We start from the raw sequence: 23,285 nt of genomic DNA on the forward strand, positions 1-23,285 counted from the left end.
ATGTGTCAATATTTTTTTCTGTGCCTTGCGCAGGAGCACTGTTTTTTTTTTTTTTTTACTACGAGTATATCACAATTCCGGGAATAACGGGAAATAGCATTATGGGGAATGTAGTTCCCTGTCGTTAGTTTACCTAAAGGGGTTTAGACATAAAGTTACGCTGACATCGTAGACTACTTAGAGTTGTTCTGACAACCAACAACTACGCATGTTGAGTCTGAACTCATTTTTATTCAACTAACACTTAAAATGTTTGGTTTTCTCCGTTGATGATACACATTGTTTGATTTCATTGCTTCTTAATGGAGGAAGAACCAGAAAACAGTCCAACAGCCTTTAGAAAGACCAAAATGTGGATTCGTTGCTCGCTGCTTCTAGCATTTTAATTTGGCATAAGAACGCATTCAGTCTAAACTACAACTCCCAACATGCCTTTCGCGTCGCTTTAGTGTTTCCGCTGATGAAAGCGAGGCCACAGGTGGAGCCCGAGCTCTCAATCAAAGCCGAGAAAAGAGGAGGAAGCTCAGCGGAGACATGTAAGATGGCAGAGCTGCAGATGTTACTAGAGGAAGAAATCCCTGCCGGTAAAGGAGCTCTCTTAGAGAGTTACCAGAACCTCACCAGGGTTGCAGACTACTGTGAAAACAATTATGTTCAGGTAAGCGAGTGTTTGTTTGAATAGAGTGTTTCTGTGTTTCTGTGGCGGTGACCGGAGGGATCAGACAGGAAATATGGTTGTAAGAAGGAAAAGGAGGAGTGGACGAACTGTTTGTGGGACATTTGATGTTATAGTGGTCGAACTCTCAGAAGCTTTGTCATATTTAAACGCTTCGTTGATCAGGTTTGTGGTCGTACACAGGATTTGTGTTGTTTACACAGAGGGTGTGTCTGGAGACTATTGAACTTTAACATGTGAAGTTGTGAATCCCAGTGTCAAACTTCAGAAAGCATGATTTGAGGTTTCTCTGTCTTCTAACGATGATACATTTAAGACAACTTGACGACACAAGGCGACCGGACATGTAGAAACGTATGTTAGATTGTTATAGGTCTATTGAATATGATGTGAGGTTTGAAATGATTTGTCATATGGGAATATGAGAGATCAGAGAGTTGAGCTGGAGTCATGTATAATAAACCGGTGTGTTTCTTATCTCATCTAATGTACTTCCCTAAAGTGTGTGAACTGATTCGTTTCCTTAAAAGCTGACGTACGCGGAAAACCTGTGAAAACGTCTCGTATTTTAAGTGATTTGCTATAAAGATGCTTTTTGTGTGTGTGTGTGTGTGTGTGTGTGTGTGTGTGTGTGTGTGTGTGTGTGTGTGTGTGTGGATATATGTAAAAGGACTTAACTGAAATCTGTGACATCAGACCGATTTTTTTATTTACTGTCGATTTCAAAATCTAATCATTTTTCTTCTTTCATCGATTTTAGTTGTTAATAGATATGGTAGGCCTAAACCTAGTATTTTACAATATTAGTATTCATTTGTTATTGTTTTTGTGTACAATTATAAGTTAACACACAATCTTTTTTTTTTTTTTTTTACATTTTCAATAAAAAAATAATTATACACATGTAATAGGGTTATATAATATACATAAAAAATTATAATTATTTATGATACAAATTAGTTTTGTTGAATCTTTTTTTTATTAAGAACTTAATTTTACATTTTTTATTTAATTGTTAACGTTATATTTGATACTATAAATCGTTTTAAATACTATAATATTGTTCTTTTAATAAATGTATGCTTTTAAATCTTTAATTTTTATTTTAATATTAACAATGTTTATATTATGTATTTATTCTCATCTCATGATTTGGTTCATTTCTCGATTCTTTAAACTATGCCTGAATCAAGAAAAGTTCAGTTAGATTTTATTTATTTATATATTTTACTTTAAAAACATGTGCAAAAAAGTTCCTTTCCTTTAAAGTGTAGCCGTGTTCTTAAAAGTGCTATATGATCCATCAGAGATGGACTGGGACTAAAATCAGCCAATGATGACACCAAATAGAAAAATTTGGATATAATTCTGCTTACTGGAAAAATGTTATTACATCATTACACGTGACAACACTTGTCACTGATACATGCATTTTCTAAAATAAAATAGTCTCTGATTACGTCTAAACATTATTCTCAAAAATACATATTTTATGAAAGCATTTATGAAGTTAAATTATAATAATTTACTGATGAAATTAGACATGACATTTGCCATTAGGATTATATTTCCCAGTAGCATTATTATACGTAATATTCAACGTAATTATATATAGTAGATTGATATGGCACTGTCATTAAACCTCTGTAAATACATGCCTGACATTAATTAATTTTCTCTTGCCCTGTCAGAGCAGATCACTCTCACGCGTCAAATGGACATGCAATCCCAGCACAATCTCATGGCGAAATCATCTGGATTCGTACAACATTTCTCAATTTAGCTAATTCATACAATAAAGTGCACTCATTTGAATTCCTATGACTTTCACTACAGCCAATGACGTCGCTGGACATAATTTCCATCTAATGCACTACAATTACTTGTTTATTTTCCTTTCATGTTTACACACTCTACTGATTGGTTAAGTTTAGATAAGGGGTTTAGGTGAGGACATTATATTAATTAACATGTCCTTAACGCCTCATGCGGGGAACTCGTGTTTCCGTATTAGACATCCAGGAATTTTCATGTGATGTTGTACGAGTTTATGCAAACAAAATCGCGCGAGACCATATGAAATAGCCAACTCGTAAATTACGTACGACCTTTCATGAGATCGGGTTTTAAATCCCTCACGCATATAAGCTGTGTCTCTCACACGCTCCTGCTTTCAGTTTCAGCAGCACTCATCGTACAACATCTGTGGCTGTTGTGTGCAATCGTATTGTAGAGCAACATGTGTGCAATGAAGAGATTTCTATTTTGTACGCCCGTGTTACGTTGACTTAGGACGTCGCGCATAATGGATAGAACATTAAAATCATGTTTTATCATGCCACGTTAAACCATTACACCCCTAGTATTATTTAATAGTATTATATTATGTTTAATAAAATACTTATATAAAATAAACAAAGCTCGTTTTTCTTTTCTTTTAATTGTATTCTATATTTTATGTTATGAATGTATTGTATTTGTTTATAATATTATGTTTTATTTTACTTATTTATAAGAAACCTACTCTAGTTTTATTTTTTGTTTCATATTATATGAAAAAATTATTATCATAATATTTTATAATATTAGTATGTATTTCTATTATTATTTAATATATTATGACATATATTTATTTATATAAAAATAGTTTTAATCTTTATTATTTGAAAAGAAAAAAATATATAAAATAAAAGTGAGTTGTTATTTTTTTTTTTTTAGTTATTATGAGTTTTTTACTTTCAAAATGTATGTATTAATGATTTGTAAATTGTCATTGTACTGATGGAAGGTTTATTGACTATTTATCAGTATTATCAGACTTTTTATACATACTTTAATAGTTCAACAACAAAGTGTGAACAAACAAAAGAAAGTTCTAGAAAGACTGTCAGTTTGTCCTAAAGCGAGAACGAACAGTTTGAAACTGAAGGGAAAATACTTTCTTTCATTCATGAAGTATTTACAGCGTCATAACCATCAGTCAATCCAATATCTTGAAGAACACCTGATACAACTGCATGAGATTGAGCAACATGTAAAAGATCTGCTGTGCTTCAACAGCCTTCATGCATGAAGAGATTATCAAGTAGATGCTAATAAACATTTAATTACGTCCTAATTCCTTTAGGGAAGCTGCTCGACAGGTAGGGCAACACCTGATAAGAAAGCGGCCCGTCTGGTTTGATGTAAAATGGCAACCCTATTGCCCGCATGAGTGAACATGTTTTGAGTCGCACCGATTCTACAGCAGCGACCACAAGAGCGATGACTCAGATGGAATACCGATGACTTTGTCTAGTGTTCGTGTCCCGGCTTGACAGTATGGCCTGCAGGCTTCCATGTGTGTTCTGTCTCTATTCGTCATGGCCGAGCTCAGAAAAAAAGTGTTCCTTTAAGTGTGAAAATGTCCTTGTAATGCATGAAGCCCCAGTGTTCAGTGGATCTCTTGCTAGTTCCTGAATTCATGATATATTGTTAGATGACATGGTGAAGTGGGGAGCGGGATGAGATGCATCGACAGCCTGCGTCGCTGTGATGATGCAGCAGATGGTGGGAGTGGGTTTGTGTAACAATTACAGTCACTGCCCCACTTCCTAATGTTGTGGTTGTGTGTGTGTTTGCGTGTAAGGCATGTGAAGCATCTAAGGCGTGAACTTGATAGTCTTTTGCTGGGGCTGGGCAGGTCACACTGATGGTTTATGCAAACATGAAACATTGTTTGTTTGTTCCAAACCAGCATGACTTTTGTTCTTCTGTGGAACACAAAATGAGATCATTTGACAATTGTTCACGTTGTTCTTTTCCATACAATGAAAGTAGATGGCAACCACAGTTATCAAGTTCCAAAAAGGACAAAAAGCATAATGAAAGTAGAGGTAGACCGACTTATCGGTACTGATAGTTGCTTTTTGGTTATCAGAAAAAATATATGCCAAGTGTTGCTGATATTTTCATAGTAAGGATAGAATAAAATATTTATTGTTGTTATCGATTTAAAAAGCAACAACAATTGGCCGATTAATTGGTTATCTACCTTTTCTACCACCTTAGTAATTGGTAACTCTACATGAAAGTATTGTAAAAGTTGTCAACATGACTCATGCACTATGTGAACCAAGCTTTAGGATAGTTTTATGTAAGGATCGGACCAAAATTTAAGTAGTTATTCACTGAAAGTCTTCCCCTCCTTGTAAGCTCTCAAATCTCATTGGCAAAAATTCAAATATGGGGTGTGAATATGCATCAAGCCACATTTGACATCAGTCAATAAGTTTACATGCGCAATTATAATTGAGCTACAGCAGGTTTTTGCATGGACAAGCTATAGTCTTCATCTGTCTGTTCAAGTATACATGACATAATGTGTAATCGAATAATAATTTTTTTTGAAGAGAGGATGTCTGTTGAGAATGTGCCGATAGTACACGTTCAGAGCATGCACACAAAGCAGAAGTAAATTTTAGTCATGTATTGTGTATATACTCTATGCTGGATAAAGTTGAGCTACAGTCACACTTGGGCCTAGTCCAACTTTCCAAAAAAGATGTTTGCAATGATGTATGGTTTTAGTCCAAACATCAAACTTTTAAAGTGCGTGTAAACCAGAGGTCAGCCTATAGCGGATTTTGCTGATATTTGCTGTTTTATTGATGAGGAATATGAGGAAAAATTTAATAAAAATATCACCATAGATATTTACAAATAATTGATAGTTCCAAAAAACAACTATGGGGACCAATTAGTCGGTAAAACTGATATATCGGTCTACCTCTAATGTAAATGTTCCAAGTGATGTCAAACACCATTGGTCATTATATGTCTTGTAACCAAACACGATGCACCAGTTTGAATATGCGAGAGTGTGAAAGACATTTTACATTATCAGTGAATAACAACTTAAATTTTTGTCTGTTTGACACACAAGCTAGACTTGGAAATATAGAGCACAAGTCATGTGGACACAAGTCATTTTTGAATCTTGACTGCTTCTGTCCCATATTTTTGTATGGAAAACCGCACCTATTGGACCATTTGATAAACTTCTCCTTTTGTGTTTTCTGCAAGAGTGGGAAGTTACATCATGTGGTTTAATTTTTGGGTGAACTATTCCTTTAAAGCACCTTCATTTATGGGTTATGGAAATGCATTTTAAGTTGCATTGATTGGATGTACACATTGGTTTAATGTATGTGCATTCAATGCCTCCAGTAATGTGTTTAGGGAACCCCAGAGCTTAATTTGCATGTTTGGCCAGCAACAGTTCCTATTCTGTAATTCAAGACACGCTGACACACTACTTTAACCACCATGGGCAGACTGGAGACTGACATGCATTAATGAACTCTGGGCCACCTGGCATTTCTAGCAGGACACCAAGACAAAGAGAATTCATTTTATATGTAGGCAAAAGGGACATTATAACTGAAATAACCCCATATGAATCGATATTGAATCGAATCAAGAGCTTGTGAATCGGAGTCGAATTGGGAAATCTGTATCAACACTAATATATATATTACTGGTCAAATAAATACATAAATGCTAATGAAGCAACACATTAAATGCCTTTTAGAGATTAAGATTTACTGAGTATTCAGAGGGGAGGTCAAAATTAAAATGTTATTTCCATTTCTAAAGTCCCAAAAATGTACACAGCCAAACATTATTGTTTTCATGTGAATAAATCAAAGTACATAGTTTTATCATTATTTGTCTTTCAAACCTTTGTTGGACAAGCAAAACTAGCTTCATACCATGTCACCCACATTTGGTAAAATTGTGGGATAGAGCCACATTGGGAGCCCTATATCTCTGGGATTAAACCATATCGGGCATTTAAACTAAAGATACAAATGGAATGTTTGTTATGAACCAGAATCTAAAGGATTATTAAGGGATATTAAGATATATTGAGTTACTGGCTCTCCAACTTTGGAAGAACAACTCTTCCCGCCCCATTTTTGGACACCATTGACATATAAAAGTCATTATTCACTGAAAAGCTTTCACGTCAAATATGGCACATTTCGAATAAAAAAATTAAAGTAAATAAATTATTGTTTTGCCTTCTGTGGGGAAAAAAAAATTACAGCATATGAGTTTAAAATTTACTCAAGGGTGAGTAAATGATGACTAAATTGTCATTTTTAGGTGAACTACTGATTTAGTTGTATTATGTTGGTGTACACAGCTTGCTGGTAAATTGAAATTGTGCCTTGTCATTAAGAGTTGCCATGGAAATGGACACAATCACCCCCACCCATCTGTGTTTACTGAATCGAGGTCAGAGGATAGTGCAGTTATGCTGGGAGAGACGGGACATTACCAGAGCTAGCTCTGCTCCAGCTAACATATGTCCTAGAAAGTGGTGTTAGCACTGCTCATGCCAGCACCTAGATTATGCCAGAATGCCATAATCCTTTGAGTATTTGCATCTTCTACAGAAGCCATCAATAAGTCCTACTAATACTCGTTAGTTTTCCTTGAGGAGATCCTCAAGGGCCCGTTCACACAGGCAGTGTTGCGACCCCAAGCGCACTTGGGTGGGAACGCTCTAGAATGTCCCTTCCTGTAATCACATACAGTGGTCTCACTACCTGACTATTGCAGATTAAAGAGCCATCTGAGACTTGTAATTACAACCTTGTTGTACACAAAGCTGACAAATCTGTTCTTTTGACTAACAAACAGAATCAAAGGACACACACACTGTTAAAGTGAGTGTGCACAGATACACTATTTGTGTGCCGATACCAATATACAGTTATTTTAGAGCAACAGCTGTCGAGTCTGATATTATGGTTTTGCTTTTTTAATGCCGTCTTGTTTCAAATCACAAATTTTTTCTGCCCCCTTTTGATAGGAAATAATCGGCTCTGATCATTGTCTGTATTTAAACAATCAACCGATGTCCGATTATGCAGATTATTATTTAATTACTATTTTATTATTATTATTAATCTCACCAGATTTTATGTCAACAGTTTTCATGAGCATGAGAACAAAGAACAAATTTGTGCAAATTGTTAATAGATATGTTGCGTTCAATTCAATGTGGGTTAACGTACAAATGGTTTTACAAACGATATACACAATTTTATTCTGATTGTGTGTGTAAAAAAAAATATGATCAATAACTAGCTAACTGTAATTCAGTTACAGTTAGCTAGTTGTGTGTATAAATTTGCCGAACTGCTTGTGAATTTAGCTACACGTACTTGATCCGATCGTCTAGATGTAGAACATAATATCAATATCAAAAATTACTCTAAGGTTTATCATCGACATCCTTTTTTTTGTTCAGTCCTACTGTGTAGTAACAAATGTGCCAATTACAGGTTGACCGAAATATCGGTCGATATTTGTGCATTTTAGTACTATTGATTATCTGCAAAAATTCCTCATCTTTTTTTTTCTGGTTATTATTGTGATTTTAACAATGATTGAACAATAGGCCTACATTCTATAAATGAATTAAAAAAACTTAATCGGTTATCTGCCTTTTCTACCACCTTAGTTGGTAATGGCAAAATCCACTATTGGGCGACCTCTCATGCCAATTTGAGTATGCAAATTATTATTATTATAATTTTTTTTGGGGTAAATTACTACATAAAGCTATTGAATAGCTTCATAAGATTTCCAATGTAGTGACAATTCTTTTAGACTACTCTTTGTTGCTTTTTGTCACTTTTAGAACCTAACAGCTGCCATCCCCAATTCATTTTCAGTGATTGACAAAGAGCAGCAAGAATATACTGTCAGACATCTACTTTTGTGTTCCACAGAAGAAAGAAATGGGTGAACTACACTTTTAAGATGAATACTAATGCTTAAGTCCATATAAATAAAGGAATACCCCTACGATCACAGGCAGCTGATTCTACCTCTTCCTGTCAGGAAAGCAAACTGGGTGGGGGGCTGGTTAATAAGGGACATTCCAAACATTTTTCTGCCTGAAATTTGGAGTGTGTTTCCCTTAGGATATGTGTTGGAGTGAAGTAAGCAAGGCTGTCAACACTACGGGAAATCCAAACACAACTCCGGCACTCTGCTTTCGTGTTGAAGCGGAGAGTGTTTTGACTTGTTCCTTGATATTGAGATGAATACAATGCAAACTAAACTTTTATTTTTACTGGGCTGCACGGGACTGTCTGTATGTTATTTGTTTTTAAACAGCAGATACTGTATTGTCCCAAAGGAAATTTGTCTTGGACACAAAGTCTATATTAATCTAATCTTAATCTTAGTCTTCAGGGCTAGAAAGGAATTCATATTCTCTCATTTGAGTGTGCCAAGTCACTTGGCCGCCCTCTCACCAAGCTAAGAATGTTTCTCAGCCTAAAACCTCATTATATTTGACACAAGTGTGCAAAAGAGCTGCTGTTGCTTCCTGTGGTCTTTCTCATGTTTTGTGATTGCTTGTTCCAGGTTACAACTTGAGCTAGATCAACAGGATCTGTCACTGGAAAAATATATACTATAATTTAAAGAAACAATTGCAATTTAAAGGTGCACTAGGTATTTTTTCCCCTTTAAATAGTTTTACTCTTAAAGAAATTAATTGTAATTTTAAAACATTGGTATTAAATCATGAGCACTCATGTTAGATAAGGACACTAGTCATATCAGTAACCTTATAAAAGATGTTTTATTCTACATTTATTCTACTGTCCCCTCATGGGGGCTGCCATATTAGAATCACATGACCAACTGAATAATACTCGCTCAATCTCAGTAACCGTCTTGTTATTGGCCACTTTCACTCTTGAATTAAAGTAATCATGGCTGACTGTGAATACTACATTTCTACAATGACATCTGAAACTGAAAAATATTGATTTTGAATGATGCTGCATCCACACCACTAGATATCACTAAGTCCTAGATGACACAAGTTAAAAAGTACCCTTGAAAAGTGCACCCTTAAATGTTTATTGGGGGAAGAATGTATTATGTAAAAAACGCGACTACTATAGAATGGCTCTCAATGGAGAAACATGCTTTTTGCCATCATAATGCAGTGTTTCCCTTAGGATTCTTTCTGCAGTGGTGTTGCTGTGCGTGCGTCCATGAGTCCATATGTCGGTGAAGTAATAGTATAAAATTACTAAAATCATTATAGATGGGTTATTCGTGTGTTTATTTTCTATAAAATTAAAGTGAATGGTGAATGAAACATACACTGTCCCTATTATCTCCTTTTGTGTTCCATGGAAGAAAGGAAGTCATAAAGGTTTTATCAGAAAGGAGCACGTTAAGAATACAAGTCAGTACTCACCAGTTACATTAAATTGCCTTTTAATGTTGACAAAATGCATTGAAGATGTTAACAGATGTTATCCTGAGAGAAAATAAATGTATGTGTGTGTGTGTGTGTGTGTGTGTGTGTGTGTGTGTGTGTGTGTGTATATATATATGTATATGTGTATATATATATATATATATATATATATACACACACACACTCACCTAAAGGATTATTAGGAACACCTGTTCAATTTCTCATTAATGCAATTATCTAATCAACCAATCACATGGCAGTTGCTTCAATGCATTTAGGGGTGTGGTCCTGGTCAAGACAATCTCCTGAACTCCAAACTGAATGTCAGAATGGGAAAGAAAGGTGATTTAAGCAATTTTGAGCATGGCATGGTTGTTGGTGCCAGACGGGCCGGTCTGAGTATTTCACAATCTGCTCAGTTACTGGGATTTTCACGCACAACCATTTCTAGGGTTTACAAAGAATGGTGTGAAAAAGGAAAAACATCCAGTATCGCGGCAGTCCTGTGGGCGAAAATGCCTTGTTGATGCTAGAGGTCAGAGGAGAATGGGCCGACTGATTCAAGCTGATAGAAGAGCAACTTTGCCTGAAATAACCACTCGTTACAACCGAGGTATGCAGCAAAGCATTTGTGAAGCCACAGCACGCACAACCTTGAGGCGGATGGGCTACAACAGCAGAAGACCCCACCGGGTACCACTCATCTCCACTACAAATAGGAAAATGAGGCTACAATTTGCAAGAGCTCACCAAAATTGGACAGTTGAAGACTGGAAAAATGTTGCCTGGTCTGATGAGTCTCGATTTCTGTTGAGACATTCAGATGGTAGAGTCAGAATTTGGCGTAAACAGAATGAGAACATTGATCCATCATGCCTTGTTACCACTGTGCAGGCTGGTGGTGGTGGTGTAGTAATGGTGTGGGGGATGTTTTCTTGGCACACTTTAGGCCCCTTAGTGCCAATTGGGCATCATTTAAATGCCACGGCCTACCTGAGCATTGTTTCTGACCATGTCCATCCCTTTATGGCCACCATGTACCCATCCTCTGATGGCTACTTCCAGCAGGATAATGCACCATGTCACAAAGCTCGAATCATTTCAAATTGGTTTCTTGAACATGACAATGAGTTCACTGTACTAAAATGGCCCCCACAGTCACCAGATCTCAACCCAATAGAGCATCTTTGGGATGTGGTGGAACGGGAGCTTCGTGCCCTGGATGTGCATCCCACAAATCTCCATCAACTGCAAGATGCTATCCTATCAATATGGGCCAACATTTCTAAAGAATGCTTTCAGCACCTTGTTGAATCAATGCCACATAGAATTAAGGCAGTTCTGAAGGCGAAAGGGGGTCAAACACAGTATTGGTATGGTGTTCCTAATAATCCTTTAGGTGAGTGTGTGTGTGTGTGTGTGTGTATATATATATATATATATCTCACAAAAGTGAGTACACCCCTCACATTTCTGTAAATATTTGATTATATCTTTTCATGTGACAAATGACACTTTGATACAATGTAAAGTAGTGAGTTTACAGCTTGTATAACAGTGTAAATTTGCTGTCCCCTCAAAATAATTGAACACACAGCCATTAATGTCTAAACCGCTGGCAACAAAAGTGAGTACACACCTAAGTGAAAATGTCACAAAATATTTTGTGTGGCCACCATTATTTTCAAGCACTGATTTAACCCTCTTGGGCATGGAGTTCACCAGAGCTTCACAGGTTGCCACTGGAGTCCTCTTCCACACCTCCATGACAACATCACGGAGCTGGTGGATGTTAGAGACCTTGTGCTCCTCCACCTTCCGTTTGAGGATGCCCCACAGATGCTCAATAATCCATCACCTTCACCCTCAGCTTCTTTAGCAAGGCAGTGGTCATCTTGGAGGTGTGTTTGGGGTCGTTATCATGCTGGGATACTGCCTTGCGTCCCAGTCTCCGAAGGGAGGGGATCATGCTCTGCTTCAGTATATCACAGTACATTTTGGCATTCATGGTTCCCTCAATGATCTGTAGCTCCCCAGTGCCGGCAGCACTCATGCAGCCCCAGACCATGACACTCCCACCACCATGCTTGACTGTAGGCAAGACACACTTGTCTTTGTACTCCTCACCTGGTTTCCGCCACACGCTTGACACCATCTGAACCAAATAAAGGCTGTGACATTAATGGTGTGTTTAGAGGAGACAGCAAATGTACATTGTTATACAAGCTGTACACTCACTAATTTACATTGTAGCAAAGTGTCATTTCTTCAATGTTGTCACATAAAAAGATATAATCAAATATTTACAAAAATGTGAGGGGGTGTACTCACTTTTGGGAGATAGTGTGTGTGTGTGTGTGTGTGTGTGTGTGTGTGTGTGTGTGTGTGTGTATATATATATATATGTGTGCATATTGTTTATATCAAATATTTAAAATATTTATATTTACCAAACTCACTGATACACATGGCAGAGATGTATAAGTGATTGGAGAAAGGAATTATGTAAAAGGTGTTTAAGTGTGTCTCTTCACCCAGAGTAGTTCTGGTAGCATTTTACACAAATAATTTTTGCTTTAAAATGTTTTTTGTGGAAAACATTAACCAACATTGCACTTGGTGGATTGTCATTTGTAACTACAAATCTCTGCAATAATAATAAAATAATTCCGTTGTCGAATAGTCGCTTGATGTCATTTAACATAACCGGAGACTTGAGAGCATATAAACTATAATGATGACACGTGAGATGAGTGGAGCGCTGCAGCTCAAGTGTCTGATAGAAACACAGATCATAGCTTGCCGATATATCTTTATTTCATCCTTAAAGTACGTATAATACGGGAGCGTGACATGTAAATAAACGCAAACTCCAAAACTGTCATTCTCTGTGCAGTCAAAGCCGCTTCAACCAGTCACGGAAGAGACACAATCTGAGCGGGAGTCGAGACCGGGAGAGATTTAAAGTTCTGCCGGCTGATGCGCACTCTAACACGGAGAAGCTCGTCTCTCACCCCCTGCTGTCTACAGCTCGCAACGTCATCATCCTGAGATCATCATGATCAGATCAATCTTATGTGAAAATAACACTAAAATGACAACAACAATAAAGTGTGTGTGTGTGTGTGTGTGTTGGTTTTAGATAGACAAGACTGACAAATGCTTATCAATAATACTCTTATGTCTAAAATGTTCAGTGACTAAAATGTCAATATGACTAAATGTTACCAAAATATGACTAAAATGTCAACAATTTTCATTGACTAAAACTACATTAAAAAGCCCAGACTTTGTGAACTAAAACTTGACAAAAAAATTTAAATCTGATAAGGTTGACAAAATATGATAATCCTGTGTCAGATGTACTTTTTAGTTAAGACTAAACAGCAGACAGAATGAACTCTAGTATTCAGTTGCAGGTCATTAAGAGTGTATTAATGCAAAACCAACGTTTACGTGTTTTTAATGGGCACTTTTTTTGATCAGTTTGGTAACACCTCCGCCTCATTTAGAGCCAGGAAAAACCCTGGTTATATGGCAATATTTTGGCTTTAAGATAACTGACAGAGCAGAGAGAGGTACTGTGCAAAATTAAAGTAGCTACATCACATGGCAACACAACAAATTTATATCAGCACCTGAAACAGCACAGAGAAAAGTATGATGAAATGCATCACTGTGAAATCCCAGATTAGTAAAGGGACAGCTGAAACCACAACCTGTGAGCCAAACAAAACAAAGCACAATTACAGATGTGTTTGCGAGTGTCACGCCGTATGACAAGTCTTCACAGAGATATAAAGAGACATGATACACCGTTAGCAAAGTGGGATTTCAGAAAATGATCCACACACTAGACAAGAGGTACCGGCGATTAAGTAGAACTTTTTAGAAAGAGGATTTGGAAATACCAGTTGGTCATTTAAACAAACAAAAAAAACAACAACAGTTTTAGTGGTTTGAGTGAACCACACTTTTATATCCGGTTTCCTTTTCAAAAGAGTTTATACAAAGTACATGTTACATCCTGATTAAATGTCTCTGTTTGTTTGGACAATCTTATTTTCATGAACATTTGTATGTTTTTATTTATTGTTCTATTTTATTTAGGTGTAATATTGAGAAAATAACAAGTCTGCAGTAATGCAAAGATATTATTTAATTTAGTAAAAATATTATTTTAATTTGAAAACACTGTGCATTTATAGCAGTGGTTGTTGCTAATTTGTATGTTTGAGTTGAGAAATACACATTTCAGCATTATCAGTAATCTGTTTGTGCATTTTACTTGATAACAAAGCAAGTTGACTCATGATACCATTTGTTTATTATATCGCAATCGCATATTGCAATATTAACCTCAATAATCGCAATATGACAATTTCCCCAAATCGTGCAGCCCTAGTTCACATTATTGGCAGATGCCGATAATCATAAAATGGCCAAAGTCCAACGTATAATTTTTCAAGAAGTTTAGCTTTGATTGAGACTTATATGTCTATAAGTCTCTGGACAGTTAGATCACATGACATGTTTTACTTCAAGCACCAGAAAAAATATCGAAATTAATTTGAACTCAATAATTGAAAACATGTTCATAAATTATATTGAAGTAACTGTGTTGTGTGAATTGCATGTATTTCTGAATAACCGGTCATTGAGAGGATAAAATGTCATTGACCCAACTACAGAAATTTTAGTATCTCAACAACCCTAGTAGGGGCCAAATTTCTGCTTTTTGTTGGCGGTATGTGGACTTTGAGATTTACGGATGCCTCATAGGGAAGGAATCAATCAACAGAGCAGCCGTAAAGTGGAACTGCAGCAGATTTTGATAACCGCACAATTCATACCAAATGTTCTTTTTAAGGCATATGAGATTACTTGCCTTTATGGCACATTCAGTCCTTATTATGTCGTCTGTGGAGAGTTTTGTCCTGCAATAAACTCATCATTTCAATCTTCTGGCAAGTGAACAAGCTTTATAGAAATCCAGCATAAATCTGAACCTTTTAGAGTATCCTGCACTTTTGTGTAGATGTAGTTGTATTGATTTGCAAAATTTCCAAAGAATGTATAAATTCTGAAGTTTTGTTAAAGCTAGATTGAGCGATGAGCATCTCTAGCTTAACAATGTCCAATTCTGTCGCCAAGCATGTGCTACAAGTAGCCAGCCTTTTGACCGAAGAGCAGTAAGCAGTTCTGCTCCATTTTTCAATGGAACATCAGTAATCAAATATTATTTCATACCTTCACAACATAATTTTCTGCATGGAATGCTTGTAGAGCTGCAGTTCTGATGTGTAATTGGCTATTTGAGTGTGCTTCTGATGTGTTTAGCATTCAGTGCCATCACTGCTGCTGTTTTGCAGTTCTCTGGAGGATACCCTCCCTCATGCTTTCAGGCCAGTTATTCCACTACACATCTGGTCCACAGTATATTCCTTCATAAAGCAAGGCCAAACTCTGTGTCTGTTTACACGATTTGTCAAACTGGAAAGCTTAGTAGAGCTTTACAGTTCACAGAAAAATAGTTTTAAATACAATTGTGTTGATCCAGTCATGTGATGCTTAGAAATACAGACCGTGGTTTCCCCCACACAGCAGGTGCTTTCATGCATTTTAACTGCTTTTGCAAGGTTTTGAAGGGCCAGCTCTGATGATGCTTGTGGTTTACCTCTGAGGTAGGCCAAATGAAGAACTGAGAAAATACCACATCTAAAAGCAGTTTATCTGATGTGTGGTTGTGGTTCATGCATGTTTTTGTTTCAGAACAAATTTCCTGTGGACTAAAAAGTCATTTACACTTATTTTAAGTGAGCTAACTCAAGGGAAAGCTCAATGTCATCACCCAATACAGTTTGTAGTAGATATCGAGCTTTGAAGTTTGTAAATTAGTCTCATATAGCCAGACATTTGTCTATCTGCATAAAGTCTGGTCCACAATGCAGCTTGTTCTGAAGAAGAACATGTTAAAATGACCAGCTGCATTGTATTTCATGTTTAGGGTCGGGTAAATCTGAAATCAAAGATACTAATGCGAAGATACCATACCATGCATGATCCGAGAGGCAGGATGTGTATTTAACTGTGTATTTGACCTCCTTCACATATTCAATTATGCATCGTTTTATGTATACTTGGATTGACAGATGAAGACTGGAGCTTGTCTACGCAAGAAAACTGCTGTAGCTCGACTACACATGTAAACGGAATGACTGTCAAAAAGTTTGAGCCAATCACAAAGTTCTAAAGGATTTTATGCAATTACTCATGATTTAGCTGTAAGCCTGTGATGCATTGTACATTGAAACAAAAGATTCCAGCAGTTCGACAGATTACCGTAACTGTTAGAGATTCTGGTACTTATGTCTGTCCGATACAATCTCATGGCAAAATCGTCTGGATTCGTGCGACTATTCTCAATTTGGCTAATTCGTATGATAAAGTGCGACTGCGCTCATTTGAACTCTTACTACTTTCACCACAGCCATTGACGTCGCCGGATATCATTTCCATCTAATACGTGACAATTACTTGCTTCTGTCACACACAACAGTTTCCTTTCATGTTTACACACTCTACTGATTTGGTTAAGTTTAGATAAGGGGTTTGGGTAAGGACAGTATATTAATAGAATGTCCTTAACACCTCATCCGCGGAACTCAACGCCTTAGACATGAAGTCATACAAGTTCATGTGAACAATTGTGCGAGACCATACAGGATATCCAACTCATAAATTATGTAAGACTTAATGAGATCAGGTGGGTCTGTCTTAAATTTATCTATTTCTGGTACAGTTGTGAAATTTCACTGAATCACTGAAATTTTCAATGCTGGAAAAACCATGTAATGTTTTCTTTAATTCTCACGTGAAGCCCTGCCCACTGATTGAAACACACATGCCACAACCATGTATATTTACATACCAGAATATACATGTTATGGCAAAATCTCTTTGTTGACACTTTATATTGTCACCATGATATGTATCGTCATATCGCCCAGCCATAGGTGCATCCAAGTGGCTTATGTGTAAACTGAAGCAAATGCTATTATAAAGAAATGTAGATTGACCTATGTGGGCTTTTTTTTCCTTGACCTGCAGGCACAGGATAAGAGGAAAGCCTTGGAGGAGACCAAAGCATACACCACCCAGTCCCTGGCGAGCGTGGCCTATCAGATCAATGCCTTGGCCAACAATGTGCTGCAGCTGCTGGATATACAGGCTTCACAGCTGCGCAGGATGGAGTCCTCCATCAACCACATATCTCAGGTCAAATATACTCTCTTTTTAATATCTCTTTCTCCTCGATCTCATTTCCCCCGCTTTGACCTTGTCTCTCCAAAGTTTTCATAGTGTATTTGCACAACTCCTTCCCATAGAACTGTCTCCATGTCAACGAACGTGTCTGTCTCTTTGAGTGACTAGTTAATATCTGTCCTGTTTTCTGTTCACTCATTCTGCCTCCCTATGCGTCTCTATATTTCACTCCATCATCATGGATTTGAGGTGAGAAACTCCCACGGAGTCTCCGTTTAAACCTCATCCCACTTCCATATGCTAATGTTAGGTATTTTAGCTTCTGAAGTTATTAAAATCCAGGATCAGAAATACACCAAATAAAACAATACTTGTCCAGTGTGAAAACGGTTCATTCATTGATTTGCTATCACAGCACAATCAATGCCCTCAATAAAAAATAAATAAATAAATAAACCCAAAATGATTTGATGGCTATTGTTTGCCAATCACATCATTGAGTTTTTCAGCAGATCTTCATGCAGATGTTGATTGGATTAGATGGCAGACAGTTGAGGCAATTTTCATTTCTCCATTCATGTGTGTGTCTCTGGGAATCACTGTGCTTTATGAATGGTGGTGGCGTCGTAGTGGCTAAAGCACACAACTGTTAATCAGAAGGTCTCTGGTTCGATCACCACAGCCACCACCATTGTGTCCTTGAGCAAGGCACTTAACTCCAGGTTTCTCCGGCTGGATTGTCCCTGTCATAAGTGAACTGTAAGTCGCTTTGGATAAAAGCATCTGCCAAATGCATAAATGTAAATGGAAATGTAATGAATGGCTGTTAGACACTGACTTATTTAGGGGGTCAACAGAGGCCAGTTCTCATGACCAGCACTGTCTGTCTGTCTTTGTCTTTTTACACGCACCCTCTATTTACAGTGATTCATGAATCACTCCAAAGATTGCCATGAGAATAAAGGGGTTTTATAGGGAAACAGGCTGATGTCTGTGAGGCTACTTAAAATATTATAATATAATAGTATATTTGGTATATTGTTGGAATTAGAATATAAAATTGGAATATTAATATTTTTGTTATGGAGCATTGAGAGCGGGGCATTAAAACTGTGGCTATTGATCTTTCTATAATACAGCATTTATAATCTAACTTTTATAAGTATAGTACATTGGATTTATATACACTGTTTTACATTTAATTGCTTGAACAGAGTTCAGTTCCAACTCTCTTATTCCTGCTCCTGCAGGTCTCTTTGCGTGTATTTGGGAGCTTACAATGGAAGCGAATGGAGCCAATTTGTAAACGTTAAAATAGACTGTTTGGGGGAAATATAGCAGCAAGACGTAAACATTATACATGTCAAAATTATTTTATCATCATAAAATCACTTCGTAACGTTATATCAAACATTACTGCTATATTGTCAAGGTGACACTTAAATAAGTATCAAGTATCACACTAAAATAATGTCAGTCAATGAGTATTTTAACATTAATGGACTGACTCCATTCACTTGTGTGGTAAGTGCCTTACCATGATTTGGGCAAAAAAAAAAAAAAAACATTGATTTTTTTTTCAACATCACGCCACAAATGCCGTGGATTCAGCTCAACTTGTATTGAACCTTAAACATTCCTTCAACATGACCATTGTAGCTAAGTAACAACTTGAGGAGAAGATAAATAAAAAGTAAAACGTTTTTTTTTTACTCCAATTTTGTGTCTTTTGCTATTGTGAAGAGTGCGAATTGGTCACTATAGGCAATTTCCTTGAAGACAAACAACAATAAGAAATGTGTGTTTCTATAACGGGCAAATTACGTAAAAATAACACTATACCGGTTCACTTATAAGTTGTATTGCTTTCATGCCAATTGCACCCCAAGTCCACATGAACTCTACACCAGACTCCGCTCTAGAGGATAAACACCATGAAATCAACCCCATTTACATAATAAATGTAATAACTTGCTCCAAACTCTGACTAACATCACTGAACTTGAAACTCTCGCCTGCTTTAAATGTGAGAAACTTAATTGTGACTCAAGGCTGGATTAAACTACCCAACTTTACACCAATTTTAGCCCTGGGTTGCAATCCAGTGGAGTCCATGCTTATCAGCACCAGTCTGCAGATTTTGGATCTGTCAGAGTTTACAGACTTCACAGAAAATCATATCATTTAAGATGGCAGACTCTGATTTCTTACCCTCCAACTAGTATATCAAGCATGTTTGAAATTTTAGAGCAGATTATAGCGGATATCTCGTAGTGTTTGATACAAGCCATTCAGTGACCAGTCAACGGAATTCAAGCACATGGGCCACAAATTCAAGAAATGGAGATTGCAAACAAACACTAGAAATGAAGCTCAGAGATAACGTTTATTCAGTTGTGGCAGGAGAATTGGTTCCTCCTACAAGGAGATGAGTTCAAGGGTCGGTGGGCGTTTCCATGTGTTTTGATCAGATCGTCTTCACAATCAGGTGGTGTGTGATACCCAGTTTTTATTTGTAGCCATTTACATGGTTGGTAAGTGTATGATACCTATTATTTTTAGAATCTGTTCAGATTTTATCAGTAGAGTAGTGTTATCCTACTTTAACTTTGGGGAAACATCAACTAGGATAATCGATTAAAAAAAAAAACAAGTTCTCTACATCAGAATGTAAATTCTGTGATCCTGTAACATCAAAATTGACAGCCATCCTGTTCCACTGGAAGGTGAATAATGGCTATAAAGTGTTTCCAGTGTACTGAGGCACACCCAAGGCTGTGCTGACAGAGGATGTTCCCAAATTTGCAGCATTTCTAATGGTTCTGTTTTCCTCTGGCTGCCTATTAAACAGAATGCACCACCAGCATGTGGCCAAATTAGATTTGAACATCAGTGCAGCACACTAATGGGCCGCTGTGCACGGCCTGGTGTGTACTTTGAACGTTTTCATCACAGTTCCATGCTGGTTGTGTTATCACCGATCTCTGACTGTTGTGTTGGATCTGTCCCTGACCCTTGGTGTGGGAGGCTGAAGTGCTGATACCTATACTAGCAAATGAAGTGGCTGTTAAGAGATTGTGAACACTTTGTCTGGGCAGCTAAAGGTTTGACAACATGAAGGGAATATTTATTGTTGTGAAATGCATGTATCTCAGAGGAGACACAGAGTCCACTAAATAAAGGCAACTCTGATTGGAGTTAAAAAAGCTGTTCACTTTCAAGCCAATCTAAAGAATATTCACTGAAATTCTGAACTTTCATTGCAGCCACAGCTATTGAAGGTCGATCTATCAGATACTATGGAAAGCTCAGTGTTGAGAAGTAACTAACTAAAAGTTGTGACGCCACTAACTTAAAACAGTTTACCCATAAATGAAAATTCTGCCTTAATTTACTAGTTCTCATATTCCGAACCTGTATTATTTCTTATGTGAAAAAACAAACATAAAAAAGAGACGTTTCAATTAATTTAGCAGGCCATCTTTTCAGTACAAATGCAGTGAATAGTAAAGCTGGGTGACTATTCACAAGATTTTGGTTTGATTTGATATCAATTCATATTTGGTGTTATTTTGATAGTTTAAGTTATAATGTCCCTTTTGTTTGCATAGGAAAAGCATTATCTCCCAGCTAATGCTAATTATATTGGGGACCAAGGGACGGATTAACCACCGGAATGATTGGGCCGTTGCCCAGGGGCCTCTAAACCCAAAGGGTCCTGAATCTATTTATTTATTTATTTTGAGATTCCCATTATAAATCCATGTAAATGTCAGCCTTATGTGAAATACTATTTGTTCGGCCGAGTGCGTGCTGGACGACAGAGAACAGCGTCTGATTCACAAACTCTTCCAAACACAAAGATGAGGTGCAGTTTACCCTGGCTGTGAACAAAGCTGATGGTATAAATTCATATACAGTACTTTGCAAAAGTGTTAGGCACGTAACTTGTTTCACAAAAACATATGTCTTTAGATGGTTATTTATATCTTCAGTTTTAGTGTGTCAATAGGAAAAATACATTTTAGACTCCCAAACATTACTTTTGCAAATAGAAAATATTAGAATAGAAGAACAGGGCGCTCTGCAACAGATGTCATGGCCCCCACTGAACAACGTATCTGTCTGAGGTTTACAAAGAGACAGAAGCAATTGAGTCAGCCTAAATAGAGAGAAGAACTGTGGTGAATTCTCCAAGAAGCTTGAACGTCCTATCTGCCAACAACCAAGAAAAACTGTATCTAGGAGAATTGGTGCTGTTTTAAAGGCAAAGGGGGTCACACCAAATATTGATTTAGATTTTTATGTTTACTGGACTTTGTAAACATAATAAATGAAAACCATTTTTAGCATTATTTTTGAAGACATACTCACTATGCCACATTTTTCAACTAAAACTTTTGCACAGTACTGTAAGTGGCAGAATTTGTGCAACATTATAGAGGACTTGACTCCTGCATGCATTTAATGATAAAGAGAAAGGCGCCTTAATACCCTAAATATGTGCACGGTAACATTTTGTAATATTTGGTTAACCGCAAGAGTTAATGAAAGTTTGTGTTATTTGTCGGGAGTTGGACTCTGGGAATAAAGAACGTTTATTACCATGGATACGTCAAACACAATATCAGATAGCAGAAAATAAAGTGCACAGTGAGATATGAGCCCAAATCGCACAAGGCATAGATCTTCAAATGATAAAGTCATATTAATGTCGAAACAAATTTAATCTCTGTAACTGCCTACCACATAGTAGACCCATTCTTAATAAATTGAAAATGGGTAATTCTGCCCAGGCAGGTCAACGTTCCATGAGGCAGCGAACGCTACAGTTTATAGGACTTCTTCAGGATGCTTTTGATTTTTAAATGATTCAGCATTTAACTTGTGTATTTATTGTCTGCACACTAGAGCAAAAGGGGGAAAAACATTGGCTCACCTTTTAGTGATTTGTGACACCAGCGCTGAAAAAGCTTGATGCAGCGCAACAAATATTGAAACGGAACACTGGTGTCTTGAGATGCGTTAATAAATATAAATATAGAAATTATTTTTAAGTTAACGGTGTAAAAAAAAACTTTATTGGTGTCTTTTTAGATGTGTTTATAAATATTAAAGTTATTTTTAGCTTAACAGTGAGTTGTGGCACTACGATCCAAGATGTCTGTCTAGTGCGTGTTTACATGGCCTCAACCCACGTGTGAACAGACTGTAACTCACCCTATAGCCTACTTGAACAACTGACCTGAACCTGGTCCAAAACCTGTAGGTTTATCGGGTGCCATTGGTCTCAGATCGGGTTTAAAGACCTCTAAACAAGTGCAGAATAACCGAATAGCTATTTTGGTATTTGAATACCATGCACTTCCCTATTAATAACATGTGATTTTGGATCGGTTCATAATTAAAAAGAACATATAACTGGCCTTGTAAAACATTGCTCCAAACATTCTTCCATCAATTTGAAAAATCCAACCAAATGTTGCAAGCATCCTGTAGTGCATAAATGTGAACTTAGTCACGTGACGCGTCATGTGGGCCTCCATGGTATACTGGCCCATGGGCCTCTCAGTTATTTAGGTACATCAGGAAAATATAGATTTTTACTAATTATATTTTACTTTTTCATAATTTTGGTCACAAAATAATAATAATGTATTCAATCTATAAATAAGGTATTATATTACATGTATATTACAATAAAAATGCATGGATCTCTTCTTTGGACACACTTTACATGGAACAACTTTTACTCTCTGCTGAATATTTCTCAACTAAACTCCACAATTACTGGTGAGTGAAATGTTAACATTGACCAGTCAGTTGCCAGCATTGTAGTCTCATAGCGAGAAATTTGGTTGCAAATGCAATTGATTTTCCTCTCATTGTAGTAGAGGGTTGCGCATAAATGAAAAGATCGATCTTGGGATTTAAGAATCGATATAGAGATCGTTCAAATGAAGATTGATTTCATCGGAAATATATATGCAATTTGGCATGTTGAAGCAAACTTCACCCCCCGACTGACTATATTGTGTGCTCTAGGCAGAATAGTTTTTT

At 36.9% G+C, this 23,285-nt stretch overlaps 1 pseudogene; it reads left to right on the forward strand.

Moving 5' to 3' along the window:
* The first annotated feature begins 491 nt into the window (after positions 1–491).
* LOC127635266 (abl interactor 1-like) overlaps positions 492–23,285 on the forward strand; it is a 56,814-nt pseudogene continuing 34,020 nt past the window's right edge.

This window comes from Xyrauchen texanus, chromosome 42 (assembly GCF_025860055.1).
Source record: "Xyrauchen texanus isolate HMW12.3.18 chromosome 42, RBS_HiC_50CHRs, whole genome shotgun sequence".
Taxonomy (NCBI): Eukaryota; Metazoa; Chordata; class Actinopteri; order Cypriniformes; family Catostomidae; genus Xyrauchen; species Xyrauchen texanus.